Source organism: Amblyomma mixtum, chromosome 2 (assembly GCF_055824585.1).
Source record: "Amblyomma mixtum isolate Tamu chromosome 2, ASM5582458v1, whole genome shotgun sequence".
Lineage (NCBI taxonomy): Eukaryota > Metazoa > Arthropoda > Arachnida > Ixodida > Ixodidae > Amblyomma > Amblyomma mixtum.
In genome coordinates, this window is record NC_143013.1 from 219,259,598 (window position 1) to 219,278,523 (window position 18,926).

An 18,926-nucleotide genomic window follows, 5' to 3' on the forward strand; every position below is an offset into this window, starting at 1 on the left:
CGTTCGTTCGTTCGTTCGTTCGTTCGTTCGTTCGTTCGTGCGTGCGTGCGTGCGTTCGCTCGCTCGCTCGCTCGCTCGCTCGCTCGCTCGCTCGTTCGTTCGTTCGTTCGTTCGTTCGTTCGTTCGTTCGTTCGTTCGTTCGTTCGTTCGTTCGTTCGTTCGTTCGTTCGTTCGTTCGTTCGTTCGTTCGTTCGTTCGTTCGTTCGTTCGTTCGTTCGTTCGTTCGTTCGTTCGTTCGTTCGTTCGTTCGTTCGTTCGTTCGTTCGTTCGTTCGTTCGTTCGTTCGTTCGTTCGTTCGTTCGTTCGTTCGTTCGTTCGTTCGTTCGTTCGTTCGTTCGTTCGTTCGTTCGTTCGTTCGTTCGTTCGTTCGTTCGTTCGTTCGTTCGTTCGTTCGTTCGTTCGTTCGTTCGTTCGTTCGTTCGTTCGTTCGTTCGTTCGTTCGTTCGTTCGTTCGTTCGTTCGTTCGTTCGTTCGTTCGTTCGTTCGTTCGTTCGTTCGTTCGTTCGTTCGTTCGTTCGTTCGTTCGTTCGTTCGTTCGTTCGTTCGTTCGTTCGTTCGTTCGTTCGTTCGTTCGTTCGTTCGTTCGTTCGTTCGTTCGTTCGTTCGTTCGTTCGTTCGTTCGTTCGTTCGTTCGTTCGTTCGTTCGTTCGTTCGTTCGTTCGTTCGTTCGTTCGTTCGTTCGTTCGTTCGTTCGTTCGTTCGTTCGTTCGTTCGTTCGTTCGTTCGTTCGTTCGTTCGTTCGTTCGTTCGTTCGTTCGTTCGTTCGTTCGTTCGTTCGTTCGTTCGTTCGTTCGTTCGTTCGTTCGTTCGTTCGTTCGTTCGTTCGTTCGTTCGTTCGTTCGTTCGTTCGTTCGTTCGTTCGTTCGTTCGTTCGTTCGTTCGTTCGTTCGTTCGTTCGTTCGTTCGTTCGTTCGTTCGTTCGTTCGTTCGTTCGTTCGTTCGTTCGTTCGTTCGTTCGTTCGTTCGTTCGTTCGTTCGTTCGTTCGTTCGTTCGTTCGTTCGTTCGTTCGTTCGTTCGTTCGTTCGTTCGTTCGTTCGTTCGTTCGTTCGTTCGTTCGTTCGTTCGTTCGTTCGTTCGTTCGTTCGTTCGTTCGTTCGTTCGTTCGTTCGTTCGTTCGTTCGTTCGTTCGTTCGTTCGTTCGTTCGTTCGTTCGTTCGTTCGTTCGTTCGTTCGTTCGTTCGTTCGTTCGTTCGTTCGTTCGTTCGTTCGTTCGTTCGTTCGTTCGTTCGTTCGTTCGTTCGTTCGTTCGTTCGTTCGTTCGTTCGTTCGTTCGTTCGTTCGTTCGTTCGTTCGTTCGTTCGTTCGTTCGTTCGTTCGTTCGTTCGTTCGTTCGTTCGTTCGTTCGTTCGTTCGTTCGTTCGTTCGTTCGTTCGTTCGTTCGTTCGTTCGTTCGTTCGTTCGTTCGTTCGTTCGTTCGTTCGTTCGTTCGTTCGTTCGTTCGTTCGTTCGTTCGTTCGTTCGTTCGTTCGTTCGTTCGTTCGTTCGTTCGTTCGTTCGTTCGTTCGTTCGTTCGTTCGTTCGTTCGTTCGTTCGTTCGTTCGTTCGTTCGTTCTCCATAATTATGCTTGACAAGTACAGGTTTTCCTGTTTGGCTAACTAGTTTTCCTCTCGCCGTATTATATCCGAAGGTCATTGTCAAATTTAGTGGAGAAGTAACCGGGAAATTCGCAGTTCCGTGTGAACAGTTTGTTCCCTTTCTTATTGCTCACGAGCGTACGTGACATGTCTTATAGTGAATGTGCGACGTAGATATTTTTAAAGGCGCATTTGAAGCTGGCGTTTCGTGAAGCTGGGCTGTCTGTCTTTTTTTTTTTTTTCTAACTGGACTAAGCCAAGGAGAACCTCGGGCGAGTAATTGGGATTTCACCTTCGTGGGGGCTCCCGGTCGGGAGTAATTGCGACCGCTGCCATCTTCGCCCGCGCTCCGACGTTGAGGGCGTCACGCGAGCAGCGCCGTGCTCTCGGCCGCAAACGAGAAGGAACTGGGCCGACAGTGATTGATTCACGGAAGGCGGCGACACTCGCGTCTTCCGCACGCACACGACAGCGAGCGTGGTCGGCCAGCGCGTGACGCTCCTTTCTTTCTCTCTCCGCGCGCCCCGCGCAACTTGCGCTGTCGTCCCGGGAGAGAAATTCGACGGCGAGCTGTCGTTCCGCGCGGGTCGCGGTGATATCGGCGCCACGCCGGACATGCGTCACGCCGAGGAGCCGTCGTGTGTACTATACCGCGTGGGCGAAGCGTTCCTTCGGGCTCGTTTGCTCTCTTGTGCGTTATCTTGAGGGCCGGCGAAGACGTGCGGTATACGTCGCGGAAGTAAAAGCTGCGGGCTTGGCTCGGCTTTGACCAAGACAGGCTGTGGTGGTGGCCACTGGTACTTTCGTGACAGGCGGTATTACTTTCACTTGTGTTGGTGACTAACGGGCTCTGGCCGCCCCTATGTTATTTCATCCTTATTGTGCCAGGGATGACAGGGCGGAAGGGCTGCGTGCGGGTGACTTGTGGCTCGCAGCTTGCTGCGTCTCTGCTGTAGTCGTAAGTACACGGCTCGTGGACGAACTGCCGTGTCTTCCAACGTTTCGTTTTGTTGCCTCATTCTTGGACCTCTGTCATTGGCGTTGTCGTCTGCCACGGCTGACGTTACGTCACCGGGAAGTCGCGACTCGCCAGCGATGGCGGAGAACTGAAAGGAGCACGAAACGAGACGTTAAAAGATACGGCCCCTGGCTGTTACTGGCTGTACTATTTGGTCGGTATATGCCTGTCGAGACCACGCAGTGATGATGATGATGATGTCCATGCTTGACTCCGTGAGCACCGACGTCTGCAGAGCCTCGTCGTAGGTTTCTCTGTTGTTTGCGTGGCGCTTATCATTTCACGTCTAATCGCGACCAAGGCTGCCGCACCACACTCAGTCTGTATTATTTCAGAAAACCGTTACTGGCTGCGGGAGTCGGCAAGTGCGCTTAACGGCACTAAGTAACTCAGGTAAGATGAGACGGACACCGCATATATGGTCGACAACTGTGGCGGCATGAAGCTTGTGCACGCACTGTCGTGTGGTATCGCCTGTTGTTTGTCAACAGAAAGGTCTTCCCTCTACTGACCTCCCCCCCCCCCCCCCCCTTTCAATTTCGTGGTCCCGCGAGGATCGCTCGCCGCACACACGAGTCACTGTACTCTCGAGTGCGCCGAGCAGCGCGGTCGCGTACGGGTGTCGCTCATCGTCGCCGCCGCAGCAGCTCCATCTTCCTCGGTGCCCGTGACGCAACCGCGTCAATGGAGGAGCGCCCTTCGCCCCGCCGGTCGTCCAGACGGGGGTGTCGCGGCGGGAGGCAGCCGCGCACCGTAGCGTGGGGCTGCAACAGAGCGCGCGGGGGCCGTCGGACGCCGGCGTGACCCCGGGCTGCGCGCATACCATTTCACGGCTGGCCGGGCTCTGGCGACGCGCCGCGCACGCGCGCTGAGAGCTCCGGGCACGTACGCGTGACCCGTGCTGGGGTTGGGGACGACGAAACCTACCGGTCCGCGAGGCCTGGGGCGGGAACTGTCACCATGGTGGCGCGGCTGGCCTCAGTTTCGAATTAAAGTCAGTTGACAGCCCTCGATGGTGTCTTAATTTCTGAAGACCCCCCCCCCCCCCCAAAAAAAAAAAAAAATTAAAATTGGAGGAGACACTTAAGCTCAACCTTAAAGGTTTTCATGCCTGAGAAGAAGGCTGAAGTTCTCATTTAACTCGTTGGGATCCTCGGCGCCCTTGCACCGACAAGGACACGCCGAGGTGACCCAACTTTTCTCAAATTTTAACCCTGCATTTGGCGCATGATAGCCGCCGTTGTTTATGCGCCACTAAACCCAACTCAACTCAGCCTTAAAGGGTCCCTGAAAAGGGTGTTCGTGGTTGCCCATATTACGCTTGCATTATGTAGAGTACATGCCACCGAGTGTTCATGCCGTGTACTGGACCTCAAATGCGAACACGGAGTCCTCATACCCATCCTGGTGCAATGGTGCAGGGGTTAAGCGATGCGCCACTCTCCTGCGATGTCAGGTGCTTCCACCGATTGGGCCTTGTGCGACCAAGGTTGCTCTGGCCGAGCGACCAGTCATTAAATTAACTGCCACTCGCCGCGGTGAGCAGTTTGCTCGCCTACCTCGTAGGTTGCTTCACGGGGTGTATTTCGGGGATTTTTCGCTCACGGTCAACGACGACGCCGACGCCATATTTTCTGCGACACGAGCTACTTTACGCTGTCGCGTTAAGCGTGAATGAGCGGAAGGGGAAGGGAGTGGCACTGCGCACACTCAAGTGCAGTATACTCTGTGACCAGGAAACGTGAGGACATGTCTTGCTGGCACCGTCCCCACCGAATGCTGCGTTTAGCTGCACATGCACGTTTCCACCAATGACGCACGTCGTGAGAGTGTCACAGGTCCTCTTCACGGCCAAGGGACCTTACGGGGGAGGCGCGGCACGACTGTGCGTGTGTCACTGCGAAGCGCTGTTCGCGCGCGGCGGGCTCCATTTCGTACGCCTGCGTGCCAGCGCATAAATTTTGGGCGCGTGTTTCTCGCGACGCGAGAGAGGAAGGTAAAAAAAGGAGCCGTTTCTCACTTTCTGGTCTTGACTGTGCGCTGCACCTTTTAGGCGTATGCAGTGTGTCTGCGAGCGCCAGCCGCGTACGTGCACAGAAATTTAGGCACGCTTGGCGGACACCGAAGACAGGCGCTTCCTCTGAACTGCATGCAATATCGGATAAATGGCGCAGCTCTCGCCCGCGCGACACGTAGTTGGCTGCACGACTATTCGTGCACTATGAGGCGACTGTGGGTAGGGTTAAAAAGTGTCCGAAACCCTTCTTATCATCTCCTGCCCCCAGCGGCGTATTTAATGGGAAGGGCTAAAGGATGTATCCAAGGGGAACGGACGGTGTTGGCCGCTGTCCCCGAGCGAGAAATTTTGCTTACGAAAACCGTGCTGAACTCAATTTTTTCGGCGAAAAAATTGCAAAGAATATGCAGACGGTTCAAGTGGGACCCTCACCCCCTCCGAGAGCCTCGTCCGAGAGCCTCGTCCGAGAGCTACCCATAAATCTACTACCCCCTGCCTGTCCCATCCGCGCTCTTTAGTGTGATTTTTGCAGGTGCGATATCACATTGTAGCTCGTGGTTTGCAGCCTGTTATCCCCTTGCTTTCCGAGGTTATCCACGAAATCCTCTTTGATGCGCTCAAAGATTGTTCGGGAGTTCTTTTAGGTTCTGCATCCTTACTCATACCAGTGCTGCGCGTGCATAACGAAACATAAGACCGCGTTAGTGGCCTCGCCACCGATCTGGCGATCAACCTTTTCTGGCACGCTGCTCTTCGCCATCTTTGTCGGGATAATAATGCATTGTTCATCGACGCTGAAATATGGGACGGAGGTTGGCGCACTAGCGGTACTTGCTGGTGGCGATTAGCTACTGGTACGGGTCACCTGCACAAAAAACTAAGGGGGCCACTTAAGCTTGAGAGTGTGACGCGATATTGTTAATGGGTTCATGCCCATATATGCGGAAGTGATCATTCTCTGCTTTGCATTCTAGTCCCCTGGGAGTCCTCATACCACCCCTGGCGCAGTGTTGTAGCGGTTTTAGCGACGCGCCCTTGCCTCGCGATATGCTCGCGTAGATCTAGCCAACGTTTTGGCACCGAACACATTCTGCCATCTGCTCGCGGCGCCGGGCCCGCGTTGACAGCGTTCACTTCACTGCACTTTCGCTCTCTTTGCGGACTTGTGCCTTGCACATAACCGTACACCGTGTGGGCCCATAGCTCTAGGTTGGGTAAGGGCGGAAAATAATGTGTATATACAGCCCACCGGGTTCGAGTTTTCTTCTGGGCCGTGTGCCGTCTTGCTCGTTTCGCGTTGTCAGAGTTGCGAGTCTCTCGAAAGCGAGTGGAAATATCGTCCTCTCACCTCCGGAGCTTATATAGGGCTTCCAGGGGGTCAGGAACCCCTTAGTCTGGACATCCGCTACGAAGGCTGGGCATGTGGACGATTACACAGTACTCGTGTGTGCTGAGGTCAACGTTCTGTATTACTACAGCTGTAATGTTTTAATTCTCTCTTAGAGCCAGGTTGTGAAAGCGGGAGTTTTCGGTTAAGACATAACGCCTCGACGGCGACCCCGCACACTGCGGAGAAAGGCCCACGCAGAGCCCCTAAAAAGAATGTGCGACAAGGTGGAAAACGTTTTTCCGTGGTAGACGTGGGAGTGTGGCCCGGTGACGGGCGTCACTCGGTCAGCTGTAAGGGCCGCGTCGGGTTCGGCCAAGATTGAAACGTCCCTGAGGCCGGGCTTCGAAACAGCCTGTCGCTTTCGCAACCGGCCGGTAATTGAGCCGCCTCGGGACAGCGGGGAGCACGGTACAAGGCAGAGGGCGACTTGGGCCCGCTGGGAGAGAGAGCGTGAGGGAACACCGGATGCCTGTCGGGAGCGGGCAGCAGCGGAGAAGCCCCGTGCGGCGGCGGGTGGATGGCTTCTTGGCGTGAGCGCGTGCCAAACGGTGTCCGCGGCCCGCCTCGTCCGGCGCGCGGGGAAAATTGCGGCCCCTGTCGCCATTGTCGTCGGCCCGGCGGGCACGCCGTGCTCGCGCCAAGGTCGAGGACGACAAGCATAGCGTGCATGCGAGCGAACGCCCGGCGACAGCGCGTGTCAGTCCGGAGGCGCTGTGGCAGCGTGCAGTGTTCTGCACGGCCGGTGTGTGGGGCGGCAGTTCGTTCCGGTAATTCGAACCACCGCTGCAGTCTCGCCTGCTGTCGCAGTAGCTGTACCTATGCCCCCCCCTACACTCTCTTCCACCCTAAGAAGCTGAACCTGTACCTCCTCGGCCGGGATTCGTGCAGTGGTGTCTGCTGGCGTACCGCCTTTCCCTTTCTTCGGTGATTTACGCAAGCGTCCCGCGTCTGAATGAATGTTAAAGAATGGTTGTAGTTGACGTTCGCGCTAGGTGCTGGCTAGTGTACCCTCGTCTTATGTTGCCGGCAGTTGTTCTCCTCTGTAGCGACACTCCAGAGGAATGGTAAATAAAAGCCGACGCTCGTCCTGGTGTGGACCGCCGCATAAACTTTCCACGAGAAACACTTTGGTGGTAATTGGGCCGGTCCCTGCATGTGCACGTGCACGCCGTTGGAGTTTGAGCAGAATCCGTGCGAATGCGTTTTAGTGGTCTGTGGCGTCTGCCCTCTATGTCCTCTCCTCGGACGTCAGTGGTTTCTTGCGCGGGAAACCACAGTACTCTCAAACGGCCGTGCACCTTTTTCTGCGAACCTTTTCTTGGCTGAGCAGACAGCGCTTCATGGGCGAGGCTTACATTGACCAGGAGGCTTATGTCTGAAGGCGCCCGCCTACAGGAAATCGTTGTCTGTGTATTTGTTTTATACTTAGTGCAGGGAACTCGGGCACTTTACTACCTCACCAATGGGAAGTCACGAGGTGACTCAGTCGCCATGAGGTGGTTTCTCGTCGCGGAAAGTTTCACTGGGAAGATTTAAGAGCTGCCTATGCCCCGCGGTGCTGTGCCTCCCTGCTGCTCCCGTACAGGAGAGTCGGGTATCTCGCGAGAGGCACGGAAACACGGGACACCGCTCTCCTCCGCTTCCCGGTGTTGTTCTATTGTGTATGCCGTGTCTTCGTGCTACGTATATGGCTAAACCAGCGAGTCCGTCTGCGGTCCGAGAGGCTGACCGCAGTAGCTCCAGTGTTCATCTCCCGGTATCGCTCACACCGCGTTGAAGTGAGAGGGCAATGCAGGCCGATCCTTCCTCCTCAACTGCACCATGCGTAGGTGCGCGCGTGTGCTGTCCAATAAAGGTGCCACCTCCATGTAGCGACGCGCATTCACTCGTACCCCACACACACACCAGGCGCCCCGCTGCGGGGTTTGCTCGTGAAGCACCCGGTTCCCGGTGGCTTCCTGGGTGATCCTTGCACCGAAGCACGGCCGCCGCCGACCATTTGAGCGCGGCCATGCGGGACTGTACGCGTTCGCTGCCTATAGATGCTTCTCAATCGCCCATACACCTCGAGCCACTTTGGCCCTTCGGCTCCCCGTTCGCTCTCCGTTTCGAACGGCGGCGGCGGCCTGTCTCGCACCGCCGCATTCGAAAGCGAAGTTCAGTCGGGGGCCCCTTCTACGTGGCGCCGCGCTTTGGGGGAGCGTGTTCGGCGAGCGTTTGACGAGCGTTGCGCGGTGGCCGACGGGTCAATTCCCTACTCCAGACGGAAGCGGTGGATGGGGGGTCTCCGGTCAACTTTCTCTCGGACGGCAATAACCCGGGACCCCCGCCGATCGGCGAGCGGCATTAACCCGCGGCGTTAAAGCGCGATGCGACCGCGGCGTGATGCGCGTAGCTTGCAGGGGCGGCCGACTGTCGGTTCGGTTAACCGCGATGCATGACACCGCGCCGGCGTAAAAGTTGTCTCACGACGCGGGAGCGCGTGCGGCTGCTGCTGCTGCGGTTCATGCTGCGGTTGCTGCTTCGTCGATGGACGGGCCGCCGCGACGTGTGTTTGGCGTGAGCGCGCGTGCCACTCTCTTTCGCCGCACGCGCGCGTTCCACTTGCTGGATCGCCTCCTTTTCGCCGCCGGCGTGCACTGCGTAAGCGGCACGCGAGCGAGAGGGTGCACCCGCCGCTCCTGCGCCCGTCCTTCTCTATAGTACATCGGGGAAAAGGCCGTTATTAGGCGAAGACGAACATTATACGCGCCGGGCGCTTCCGGCATCCGGAGTAGCGGCACGGAAGCTGATGAGGAAGAGGACACGCCGCGGCCCGGTTCCTGTCCGCGCTGTCCCGGCGCCGATCGTCGATGCTAGGAAGAAGCAGGTCCGCGGAGACGGCCCATGCATGCCCGTGCCTGATCGATTCTTCTCCGCGCGCGCCGCTTTTGTTTTGTTTTTCGCGTTCTCTGGGCATGTTTATTGCTGCGCGCTTTTCTTACAGTTGGGTCCGCTCTCGTCTCGCCTCTTCCGCGTCTTCCATGCCCTGGGCGTGCTTTTTCCGATGCGGCGCTCCAAGGTGCCGCCGCCGCCCGCGGGCACGCGGCGCGAAGTAGCGCGCTTTGGCACGTCGGCGCCCGGAGGATGCAGGCGTCCTCCAGCCGAGGCAGATAGCTGCGGTGTACGGCAGCGGAAACCGCGCGCGCGCCGGTGCGCTTCTGTCGGAAATGATGGCCGCGGATGGCCTCGAGGGGTGCTCGCGTCGCGAGTATTGTTCTTCGGCGTGTTCGCGACCCTTGAGCGGCGCGAGGCTAACCTGCCGACGCACTCGGTTTACGATAACGACGGTTCGTGTAGTGCGCTGTGGCGCCGCGCAGTGATTGTGCAACCGAGGGTCGCTTAATTACGTCGATGGGCACTCGTTACAGCCGTTGCGTACATTTCGTCCCGATAGATTCACCTTTACCGGCCTGCGGTCGCGAAGGAGTCCGCGCATTGATCACCCGTGATTAAAGCGCACGGCGTTCATCAACTGATATGTGGGCCCGACTCCTCGTTTTTACGGGCGTCCTCGATTGCTTCAGCACCTGACCCTTCGGGTCCCGTACTCCGACGCGGCCGTTTCACCCGTCCGCGATTTTTATTCCGCCCCCTCATTTCGTTTCGATGACTGGTCCGACATTTGCCGCGGGGGGTAAAAAGTACAGCGGTATGCCCGCGGTCTGCAAACATCCTCCGCGGCCTCGCTGGTCGAAGCCGTGCCAATCTCTGTCTCCGCCCTCGTCGTGGCCATTCGGGTCGGTGAGCGATAACTAGAAGGCAGGTCGAACTTTCAGCCCCGTTTGTGTGTGTGTGCACGCGCGCTTCGCGTCATATATCGGCGGTCCCTAATAACAGTGTGCGGATACGCGGCACCACCCGCACCGGCGTCCGACGCTAAGCAGCGGCTCTTGCGGCCAGGGCGAAGCTAGCGGCCATGTGGGCTCGCCGCTCCGTGCATACGCAACGGCCTCAAAGTGGGGGCGGGCCGGACAGCGATGATCGGCTTCCGCTGTGGTTGTGTTGCGGCGTGCCACGCGTTGGACCCCGGCACGCGCGCCCGCTCTCCTCGATTATACCGCCAGAAAAGCGGCCCCGGTGGGGAAGTGAATTTCCACCGCGAGCGCGCACACACAGAACGCGTAATTGTGGGGTTATTCTCTGTGTGTGTGTTGGAGGACAAAGGCCCGCTGGCCACTAGCGCTGGAGGCATGCAAAGACGCGCGCCGCGTCGTGTGGCCCCTTCTCGGAGCATTTCCTGGTTCGGGACCGATTTATGGGCTCTCTCTCTCTTTCTCTCTCTCACACACACACTCCCAGCAAGCGCGCCCGCACGGATGAGCTGCCGCCGAGAGAGTGCTTTCTTTCTGCGCCGTCCGTCGTCCCCCGGTTCATTTGGGGACCGAACGGGAGAGGCTCTGGCGCGGAGAGAAAGGAAAGGGAGCGAAGCGGGTCGCCGGTTCTTGAATATACGATCGCCCCTGCGGTTTTCTGGAGCGTTGCATCGTCGACTGTCGACGCTGCTGCTCGCGCGAGTTTATTTTTTTTTTCTCTGCATATTTTTGTGTTTCTTTCCTCGACTCTCGTCTCCGAAGCGACCCAGAAAGCGAAGCTAGTCCTCCTTTTCGTCATTATGCGCGTACTCTCGGTTTTTCATTTTGCTCGCTTAAATATCTTTGCTCTCTCTCTCTTGCGCGTGTGTCGTGACGTCCGAGGAAGAAACAAAAAAAAAAAAGAGAAGTAGCGTCGTTTGTCAGCGACCGGCGTGCGCTACTCTTCTTTGTTGACGGACCGCTCTCGTGCGGGCACGATGGCAGCGCCGTCTTTTGTTTGCCTTTTTTGCTTCTTTTTCTTTCGGCCCGCCCACTCGTTCGCTGCGGTCCGGAGTACTCCCTTAGTTTCTGGCAGGAACTGGGCATTTTGCGAATGTCGGAAGGAGCGCGCGCCTTTGAAAAGCTTGTACTGTAACCCCCCCCCGTCCGTCCGCCCAAACAGCACGACCACTTATCCACCGGATCAAGGAAGCTGGTGCCGGATGGCCACCCTCCGGGTCCCGGGATCGCTTTTCTGGCGTTGAATATCCGCTTCGAGCAACATGATGGCCAGTTTGTTCCCTCAGTGTAACAGCGTTCCACGCATATTGTATGTCGTGGTTCACTTCCGTGAGCCACCTGTGTCGTTCCCGAACTGCTGATCGAACGCCACCTCCCGTTTTCTAAGGACGTTGACTTTTGAGTTGGATGTGACGTCAGAGCAGCGAAAGGAGGCGGAATAGGAGGAAGTTGTCTGCGATTAGCTTTTGCTGCGCACGCGTGACCACGTCTTCCTTGGGTGCACACCAGCTTGGTGTGGAGTTATTTGCATACGGGGGCAGAAGGGTGCGCAGAATTCAACAGTAGGCTGTGCACGTTCTACACATTTGCAGGGATGGATGGATGGAAACAACTTTCAGAGATCTTGCTGGTGCATGCAAGCACCAGCAAGATCCGCCGGGGGGGCGTTGGTGACGAAAGCTTTGGAGACCGCGGTCACGTGATTGAATTCCGGACGCGGCTACTGGATTTCGATGGCGGCGAAGGGCAGAAACGCCCGTGTGCTGTGCGATGGCAGTGCACGTTATATTGATAAGCCGGAGTGGCCGGAGTTGATCCGGAGTCGTCCACTAAAGTGTCTTTTCCTCTGTGCTTCCGTTCGCTCCTCACGGCGCAGTGCTCCACCGAGCGCGTTCGTTTCCACATGAAACGCGCTTGCTTCAAGCGTGGCCTCTGCGATCGAGCGCGGCGCGCCGTCGGAGCTGACCTCGGAGGCCACGCGTCGAGACGGGGTGTTGACAGGAGACCCGCCGCTGGACCTGGTGGCTGGCGCATTCACGCGGGAGGTGCTGGCCCACGCACTTTCCGAGGGCAATAGGCTTTGCAGTCGCCACCTGTCTTACCGCCTGTCCTTTCGACTGCGAGAACGCCGCGTGGTTCCACTTATGTCCGCCGGATTTCCAGCAGCGCTGCCGGCGTGTATTCCTTAAGCTCCGATGGGAGTTTTTCGCGATCGTTTCGTCTGTGGGTGTTTAGTAATTGAAAGGAGGAGAAGGCAAGAGACGTGAATCGAGCCGGGATGGCCCGCGTGCTAGCGTCGAGATAATCGGATCTGCCCTTACAAAAATGGACATGGAATCTCTGTTGAGTTCTCATGGGGTTCTTATGGACTCACCAGGATGTCAACAGAAACTCCGATTTTGTAGAGAGGCCTCTATTTACACCACACGAAACGTTTGATGTGGTTTTACATCAAAAATTTAGTCCATACAAACTCGTCAAAGATATTGATGGATTTTCACCACAGAAACTCATTCAATATATATTCCTCAGATACTTTTGATGTGATTTCACTGTAGAAATTCAGTCTACACGAACACTTCAAAGTTCTTGATGTACTTTCATTACAGAAATTCATTCAATACGAATTGCCCAAATACTCTTGATGTGGCTTCAATACAGACATTCAGTCCGCATAAACTCATTGAAATTATTGATGTCATTTCACTCCAGAAATTCGTTCAATACAAATTACTAAAATATTCTTCATGTGACTTCACTACAGATATTCAGTCCGCATAATATCATCGAAATTATTGATGTTGTTTCACTCCACAAATAAATTCAATACAAATTGCTCAAATGTTCTTGATGTGGCTTCACTGCAGAAATCTAGTACGCAATAAGTCATCAAAGTTCCTGATGTAGCTCCGCTAGTGAAGTTCATTCCATGCGAATTCCTCAAACATTTGTGATCATCTTCACTGCAGAAATTCAATCGGCGCAAGCTACTCAAATGTGTTGATGCAGTTCCCCAACAGAAGTTCATTCAATACAAATTCCTCAAATAACATAAGAGAAAGCCGCACAGCCGCACGCCTTGGAGGAATTTTTCAGCATAATTGAATAAGACATGCGTATCCTTTTCGGAAGAGAGCTATCGACAGGCTGCTGATGTACATGTCATTTGTTTAGTTGGTACTGGATTCAGAAATTAGCCTTTATATCGCGTTTTTATGCCTGGCATGATTGCGGTCCGATTCAAAACGACTCCACAGTTTTCACACTCAACACAGTGTACGGCTGCTAGATGGCTTCCGCGTCACTTATTCTCTATACCTTTTTCGAGCTAACTTATTGGATCGCTATGCAGCATTCCGTCTCACCGATACAGAAGTAGCCGCGTGACGTCGAAATGCTATTTAGTACACCAAAGCTACACCAAACTTCTTCTGATGCTTTCTACGACAATATTTTAGTGCACTACTTCACGAGCTCTGTAACCGCCCAGCGAGTTTGCGTGAAGCTTGACCTTGACGGCGATTGACCTGGCCCATGCAGAAATGAAATGAATATAAATAAATATTGCCGACAGTTGGTGTTGAACCAGCGGTGGCGCGCGGATAGATTCATGAGCATTGCTGGCCATTGCACGAGCGCCCTAAAGACATGCTTTGGCATGTATACTCGGTTTATAACTGTACGCTAAAAACCTTACTACTTTATTTTCTTCCTCATTCACTCGTTTGCTCACCTCCACCTATTTAAACCGGACCAAAGCGAAACCTCACGCCAGCTTCGCTCGTAGCCTTTACCAAGCTTTGTGGGACTTAGTGCACGTACTGGATGAACGCTAGGTGTTTTCTTTGACTGTTTGGTCAACATTGGTGCGCTTGTTCTTTTGGATTTGGCAAGCAAGCTTGTGGACTACGCTACGTTTAACAAAATCGGTATCCTGCCACGCGTATGCTCTTCACCTGTTCGTGGAGGCGGGTTTTGGTTAGCACACATAACCTCTGCAAAACGGCTTTTAATTACGCGTGCTTTTACGATCCCGCTCTTGACAATTCTTCGATTATGCACCTTAAAGTGCAAAATCAAGGATCTTCAGGGACGTAGAGTGTACACTCAATACGCATGCATGATCGTTAGCAACTGCGACTTTTAAATTTCAAACCGTGAGATTTAGTGGCAAGCTCTTTAGTCAAATGCAAATCATTAAGTCTGGTATATACAGAGCACATCGAAATGAAAAAAAAAACAAAACAGGACACGCCATGAACTTTACTGAAGAATGAGCAACATTAGTTTATTAATAAATTCACAAGTCAAAAGACGTCCATCTCTTTCATCGAATCAAACTCATGGTGACGCCAGTTGAAATTTCTGTGAATGCGTGATCATTTCAAATAACGCGTGTGAGCCGATCATTGATGTAGTCGCCAGTGCATGGAGCAAGTAGCATTAAGAGCAAGAAAGCGAATGATGACATTTTTTTTTTGCTCGGCGAGTTTTTTTCTATTCTAAATGAACACGAGGAAACATTATAGCGTTGTGTTGCTTCATTCAGTTAAGACTGCCTACATGTGGTAATGAGAAAACTCTACTGTCCCACATGTGCACATGACCGTACGCGCGCGCATGACGCCGTAACGCTGTACGGCGAACGGTAAAACACAATTTTAAACGTAAATTGTGGGCACCTCAAGTGGACACCTCAAAATAACCGCGCCTTAGAGTTACAGCATTTATATATCTCCAACTTGACTAGAACATGTAAGGTATGTATGCAATAAGAAATCATATGGCACCCCCCGGAACGCTGCACGGTCATCGTACGATTGTGCGTCACAATTTTGGTAGGAATGTAAGCGAGAAAACTGGTGCCGCATTGTGAACGGCCAGGGAGTGTATAGACAACCGACATGTATATGATTTCCTGAAATGGTGGTACTCGGCTTGCTGTACGTGTGCGTCATACGGCAGCTCGGTGTCGCAAGAGTGCGCAAAAGCGGAGACCACTGCTCCGGCAGAAGAAACGGCTGTGGAGTCGCACCGCGGCGCTGCTATCTAGCACCGCGACACCGCGTGCTCGCTGAGACCCGCGCTGCAAGAGCGCCCCATATGTGACGACAAACTTCGCCCTCGCTCCACACACACACACACACACACACACACACACACACACACACACACACACACACACACACACACACACACACACATAGATTGCGAGAGCATGAAGTACTTGTCTGCTTACAAGAATATATAGCTTCGTTAAAGGAAACATATTTATTCGACTCGACATTTCGATCGGAAGACCGATCTTCTTCAGGCTATATCTCTCTCTCTCTCTCTCTCTCTCTATATATATATATATATATATATATATATATATATATATATATATATATATATATATATATATATATATATATATATTGTTACTTGCGCGTACTTGCGCGCGGTGAAGCAATATCTGTTCCGCCCGCTTCTTCTTTGCCGATTCATCCCCAAAATTTTTCTTGATCTCGGTCGTAAAGGTAGCCCATGAACTCAGTGTATCCTCATGATTGTCGAATCAGTCAAGGGCAGTGGCGGCAAGGAGAAACACCACGTTAGCCAGTTTAGTAGCAGCGTTCCAGCGATTGTATTTGCTCACCCGCTCGTAGTGTTTCAGCCACTCGTCAACATCCTCTTCAGGTTTTCCAAAAAATGTGCGGGGCTCTCGATAATGTGGCCAGTTGTTCGCTGTGGATATCCCGGGTTGCTCGGCATTGTCGTCTCCAGGCATGTCCGATGGCAGTGGTGGGAAGCCTGCGAGTCTACGGCTCCTTCGGTAGATGGAATGCTCCGTGGTCGATACCCGGCACCTCTCACCAAACTGTTACGTGCTTAGCACGCACGGGGGCTTATTCACAGAGGGGATCGGTCGGAGCAGGATGGAAGCAGGAAGCCTACCAGCGTCCTTCAGCTCTTTCTCTTCCTTTCTCCCTGCTGGTCAGTCCATCTTCTGCTTCTTCCGTCGAGGTTCTGTCGAAGCACGTGACAATATATATATATATATATATATATATATATATATATATATATATATATATATATATGTGTGTGTGTGTGTATAAAGCGTTAAGTTACATAAACAAACTTTCGAAAACCAAAATTTATTTATTTGAATGCAAATCGCTCTTCCCAAACTTAAAAAGCGCGGAAAGAAAAAAAGCAATCGAACATTTATACAACTGAAAAAAATACAGAAATTGAAAATTGCATCAATGCACACATTAAAATTCACTAATACCCTGATTACTTCAATGTTCACACTGCATGTGGAGGCTGGTATGTACAGATGTTACAGCACATTAGACATTTTCAAAACGATACAGAAGAAGAAACGAAAAAAAGAAAATTGTCATATATCCTTCGCAAATCAAGAAGATAGCATTATTACACTCCAGATGGTCTCCGTCAGATACACAGTTTAAGGCGTTTTACACCTTGCACTCACAAGATATCAGCAGTTGCAACTCAGACATATTTAAGTAAAACATACAACAAAGAGCACTACGCACATATGCTATATGAATAATTTTTTCTCTGCAAGGAGTCCTTATGAGGGAACTGAAAAATATACATCTACTTTCGCACTTTGAACCATCCAAGCTGTATTCAGAAGAAAGTTAACCTCTAGGTTTTTGGAGGAAAAAATGTAATGAAATTAACAATAGCATAGTCGCATGCATGCATTTTCACAATACGTCGAGGGCAACATAAATCAAGGGCTGTATATCAGCAAAAACATCAGTGCTCATTATTATTGTGAACAGTAATGATGTTTGCCATTAAACAGGCATTTGGAGGTATGCCTGCTCTTAACATGAAACCAATGTGTATATTACCGATAAATTACCCGCGTATATCGGGTCAGCAGGGGAGCACCATCGGCCCTCAAAAGTGCGATTATCTGGGAAGTTCCACCAAATGACGCTCATTAAAAGTGTTATTAATTGGATTCTAAAACATAAGCCTCATGAACTGCTGACAAAATGGTCTTCTGAGGAACGCACTGCACCATGCACTTCTTTACATCTAATGCAGGGACAAGACAATGTTCATTTGTTTCTTCAACACTCACACACTGAATTGAATTGCACCCAAGTACACACTCTAAAAAGAGGCTTAGTACACGAAGTTTTTTTATTTTGAACAGTACGTGATTGTTGGTAGTCAAAGGCTCATCAATGAGTGCAACAATCTCTATTACCCGCCCGGATGTACTTCCATTAGCCAGAACATAAGAGTTCTTCCTTCGAGATTTGTCTGCGGAACTTACGCAGTACGTGAAAGCGCCAACAGAGGCTTTCTTGAACTTTGTTCCACCTGCATCGACATTCCCTTTTCCATAGAGCACCACCTTGCCATTATGGCAGCAGTTCTTCCTTAAATTATAGCCTTTAATCAAAGAACGCACAAAAACACTGACATCGTCATGTTTTGATTGTATCGCAGGCAAAACTTGTGGAAGGCTTTGAAGGATGCAGAATTTCTCAACAATTTGGGAGTGCGCATACCGCGTTCCATTCACAAAGCGCACCAGTCTACCATTCATTGATTCGAAAGGGAAAGCCGAGAAGCCCCACAGGGGTCCCCACTGCTTTACATGATCCACCATGTGTAAAAGAATGTGGGCATTGTACGACATGTATTGCTTTCCATACAAATCTTGGTACTCAGACAAGAATGCCACCATTTGTTTTTTCACATGTTCCATTTTGTCCATTGGAATCGAAGACTGCAAGCAAAAATGAATTATTTTAACAAACTTTATACAATTCTTATAATATTTTCGCGGAAGGAACTCTCTTAAAACAACGGGAGAATAGAACAAGAGCCAATCTCTCCATTCCGATGCTTTCCAAAATTTGAATTCTGACAATGGTCGTTTATCTGAGGTAGATGACGACGAAGAGAGTACTCGGAACGTGTTTTGTGAGTTATCCACATAGATGTCGTGGTTCTAACGAAGCCGTTGCACACAGCATGCATGTAATCCACGACAAAAAAACTGGGGAAGCTGAAGTATGCTAGAAAAAAAAAGGATACTAGCCCCTTTTATGCCTCGACGAGGCTGCCCCGTCCTCTCGGCATCTGCAGCATGCTTAACAAAGCTATCCTGCGTCCTCAGCTTTGCCGCAGGCTCTTGATACGGGTACACCCTAGTGTGCCCTTTTCCTTTTTGCACCACTTCACCACTGTGCTCACACCATGCACATCCATACGCTCCATTAAACTGCCGCATGTTCATTAACATGCATCGTGCAACGCTGTCAACAGAGCACGGGCCTGGAAAGACGCGACACGTGTTAGCAACCCCATTCTCATTTGTCCAGGTAATGCCTTCTGAAGAAAGGGTGTTCATAGTTTTCGTGAACGGCTTCAAAAACGTATTCATGTTCGGTTTTCGTGTTCCGAACCACAAACCAGAAAGAATTAGATTTTGAAGCCTATCTTTATATGGTAACTCATTAACTTGCAGCAACAAAGGCCACATACACTCCCCTGAGGATTCAAACAAAGGAACGCCATCTGTGTTCCATGTCACAGATACATCGTTCTCAGTTAGAGGCAAGCTTCTGTAAAATAGACTCTTTGTAATGTCGTCTACATCGTAGGAAGCCGGTGGACGGCGCTTGAGCAATTTTTTACTTAAAAGCAACTCCTTGATTTGTGATGCAATATCGAGAGTGTAAAAAAAAAAATCCAGTTCGCAAAAGAAGTGGGACACTATGAGTAAGAGCACACTGCTGACATAGAACATCAGTATCTTCACACGGGAGTGTGAGAAGGTACTCGAAACACTCAGGACAATACACGTGTGTAGTGCGTTTGCACTCATACAACGATGAAAACTTCTTGAAAAACAAGTACTTCGTCTTCGGAATACTTGTATTTCGTGGCATGTGGGCATCAATCACATTAAGGAGGCTTTCTGTGGCTTCCTTCGAAGAATGATGTCTCAAGCTGTGGGCCATGACCATGACGAGGCTCTGGGCTTTAGAAAGTTTGGCCTCAGGATACAGCAGCTGCCCCTA

At 52.0% G+C, this 18,926-nt stretch overlaps 1 protein-coding gene and 1 pseudogene across 1 annotated transcript in view; one reads left to right on the top strand and one right to left on the bottom strand.

The window, feature by feature from the left end:
* ssh (Protein phosphatase Slingshot) overlaps positions 1-18,926 on the top strand; it is a 296,033-nt gene that overhangs the window by 9,206 nt on the left and 267,901 nt on the right. The window lies entirely within an intron of this gene.
* Positions 5,460-17,909, bottom strand: LOC149362611 (uncharacterized; annotated as a pseudogene).